The sequence below is a fragment of the Octopus bimaculoides genome, chromosome 6 (assembly GCF_001194135.2).
Source record: "Octopus bimaculoides isolate UCB-OBI-ISO-001 chromosome 6, ASM119413v2, whole genome shotgun sequence".
Lineage (NCBI taxonomy): Eukaryota > Metazoa > Mollusca > Cephalopoda > Octopoda > Octopodidae > Octopus > Octopus bimaculoides.
This window is the reverse complement of record NC_068986.1, coordinates 25,352,925-25,356,420: the sequence shown is the minus strand read 5'-3', so window position 1 is coordinate 25,356,420 and position 3,496 is coordinate 25,352,925. Positions and strand designations below refer to the sequence as shown.

At 35.2% G+C, this 3,496-nt stretch overlaps 1 protein-coding gene and 1 long non-coding RNA gene across 2 annotated transcripts in view; one reads left to right on the top strand and one right to left on the bottom strand.

Moving 5' to 3' along the window:
* The window catches only part of LOC106869477 (cytochrome c oxidase assembly protein COX11, mitochondrial), a gene marked incomplete at its 5' end in the record, with an annotated part of 205,107 nt that overhangs the window by 163,283 nt on the left and 38,328 nt on the right, over positions 1-3,496 (bottom strand). The gene's annotated exons all lie outside the window — the stretch shown is intronic.
* Positions 3,005-3,496, top strand: part of LOC128248114 (uncharacterized) — a 3,607-nt gene continuing 3,115 nt past the window's right edge. The window contains exon 1 of the long non-coding RNA XR_008264384.1: positions 3,005-3,247. This is a non-coding gene — a long non-coding RNA (uncharacterized LOC128248114). The remainder of the gene's footprint in view (positions 3,248-3,496) is intronic.

The following is a 3,496-nucleotide window of genomic DNA, read 5'->3' as shown; positions in this document are numbered from 1 at the left end:
ATATATATATATATATATATATATATATATATATATATATATATATACACACACACACACACACACACACACACACACACACACACACACACACACACATATACATATGTGAGTGCTAATTTGCTGTGTTAACCATTATATACATGTGTAAATAATATGAATTATTAACTAACATTTGAATGATAAACATGAAATTTGTTACAAAGGTTTTAACAACTATGAATCAAGTACAACAAAGTATGAATATTCACTAATTATAACACGTAATATATAACTAAATATCATCATCATCATCGTTTAACATCCACCTTCCATGCTGGCATATATATATATATATATATATATATATAAATGAAATATTCAAACACTGAGATTTAAAGTTAGATGTCACTACTGTTCATATCATCTGTGGATAAATTCAAAATTTGATGATATCACCAGTAGTAGCATGGGTGGAACACAGTTATGATAGCTTTAAGGAGCTATGAAATTTGCATGAAGCGTAATGATGCTTAATGAGCATCTACCTGCTAGAAATAAGAGCCAAGTCTTAAATAATCCAAAAGAATTTGCAACATGGTCTATTTACAATATATCTTCTTATGAAAATATAAAGCTATAAAGAAGAAATGACTGAGGAAATTGATTTACAAAACAAGCAATGATGGTAGAAGGATTGTTGGACAAGAGTGTAGTGGTAGTGGTGGTGGTAGTAGTAGTAGGAGAAGGAGGAGGATACAATACCATTTCTTTGAATAAGAAATTCTTTGGATGATAAATGCAGACAAATGAAAATAAAAAATAAATAAAAATATAAAAATATTAAAAAAAAAAAAAAAAGATAACATACTGCATTCAGTATGATAAATGCCTGATGTCTGCTCTGAACACGACAAAAGTATTATGTTATATTTTACAGTCTTAACAATTTTGAGAGCAATTCCACAGCTTTTGATGTCCAGTATGGATCTCTGTAAACATCTATCATTGTTATTAATCTATCAGTTTTCTGAGATTATTCTGCATTGCTGCTTCAAAGGTGGTATTTATACTTTCACAACGGCTGGAAAAAACAGTGTTTACTTCCCATCAAAACACTCCATTAATAAGGGGAAAAAAGGGCTTGGAATATGCAGAACCAAATATAAATAAATATCAGGATTGTTTAATTCTTGTTTTAATGTTTGCTTCTCTCTGTGATACATCTCATGCATCATCTTATGTATTTTGTCATTTGTGTTAGTCATTGGAAGCAATTAATCAAATATATCAGCCCCAGTATTTTATATATCATCATCATCATCATCATCGTTTAACGTCCGCTTTCCATGCTAGCATGGGTTGGACGATTTGACTGAGGACTGGTGAAACCGGATGGCAACACCAGGCTCCAGTCTAATTTGGCAGAGTTTCTACAGCTGGATGCCCTTCCTAACACCAACCACTCAGAGAGTGTAGTGGGTGCTTTTACGTGTCACCCGCACGAAAACGGCCACGTTCGAAATGGTGTCTTTTATGTGCCACCCGCACAAGCCAGTCCACGGGCACTGGCAACGATCTTGCTCGAAAATCCTACGGGAGCCAGTCAGGCGGTACTGGCAACGGCCACATATATATTAAGTGTCTGGTATTTAATCTATTGCTTTCTTCAGCAAAACCTGTTAATTTATAGGGACATAAACAAACCGACACCATTTGTCAAGCAGTGGTGAGGAAAACAAAAACACACGCACACACACACACATATTTTTCATCTGCAAAATTCACTGACAAAACATTGGTCCACCCTTTAGAAGACATTTGCTGAAGGTACAGTGCACAATGGGATTGAACCTGAATTCACTGGGTTCCAAATCAAACTTCTTCATCACACACCCATGCCTAGAATATGTTAAACAAAAATATGCAAATCAACAAATCATTTTTAACGAATGCCAGTGTTAGTCATAATCTGAATAACAAAAATTAAACAAAACTCTAAAGTGAAAATTGCTCGGCAGATAAAAGTTCTTTCCCTAATTGCTGGGTCTCTTCCATTCCTTATATCACACAAATTTATACCTTCAACTTGGTAAACTTTCTAGATTTAATATTTGCTGATGCTAAAGCAGCAAGCTGGCAGAAACGTTAGCACACCGGGCAAAATACTTAGCGGTATTTCATCTGCCACTGCGTTCTGAGTTCAAATTCCGCCGAGGTCGACTTTGCCTTTCATTCTTTCAGGGTCGATAAATTAAGTACCAGTTACGCACTGGGGTCGATATAATCGACTTAATCCATTTGTCTGTCCTTGTTTGTCCCCTCTGTGTCTAGCCCCTTGTGGGCAGTAAAGAAATAGGTATTTCATCTGCCTTTATGTTCTGAGTTCAAATTCCGCCAAGGTCAACTTTGCCTTTCATCTTTTCGGGGTCGATAAATTAAGAACCCAGATATGGGTCAGATAACAGAAGGTGGTCCTGTGATTAAGGCACAGAGGAATGTTGGTCCCTAGATATGTGTCGCACAAGCCCACCCTTGTGTGGAAATACCCTGATGTTACATGAACCATTCCTTCAGCTTTGGGGTTAAACAGACCCTGTACTTCACAGAGTAAGCTTGTGAGAGCAGGGGACTAGCAGAGTAAACTGTAAATAAACCAGCAGAAGGCAACAGGGAAAAGACCACTGTATCTTTCTCAAGAAAAATCATAAATCCTTAGATTTTAGCATGAGGGGCCATAATTGCCAACACCTGTGAAATAAGCATTGGCACACGGAGAGAGAGAGAGAGAGAGAGAGGAAAGAGAGAGAGGGGGAAGAGAGAGAGGGGGGAAGAGAGAGAGGGAGAAAACTTGACACATTCAGCTTTCTTTATAATACTCATTATTTCTTACATATATCAACAAATGATGAAGAAATTCACAATGAAGGCCAATGAAAGAATACATTTTCAAGAAGTTTAGGGTCATTAAAATAAGTAGTTTGTAGTAGTGTCAAACCACACATACTTAATAAATTTAGTAGGTTACAGCTCAACAAGAGCAGATGTTCAGTTTTACTACCTAAATGTTATATTTTTTATTATATATTTATACACAGTCAGTATATGAAGTTCAACTGACACTCAAACATACACCATGCTATTTAAAAAAACAGCAAGATTGGACATTTTGTTTTTTGTAATTTTGCTGTTTAGTCATAGGTTTACAGAGCTCTTCTCATAATGTATCAAGATGAAAGAAGTTGAGTGCTTCAAGTATTTGTTGAAGGTAATACATACATATATATATATATATATATATATATATATATATATATTACAGAATCATCATCAGTTTTGTTTTGCATCGATTGCTGCTAATATGTTATATGTACCTATAATTCCCAAGTCTTTTCTGTGGAGTCCATTAATTTAAAAATCGGTCTTTAATAATTCTTAAGTCTTTTTTTTCTTCTTCATCCATTGTCAGTCCAAACAAACAGTTCTCTCTAGTATAGACCTTCCAATAACTTTTAGA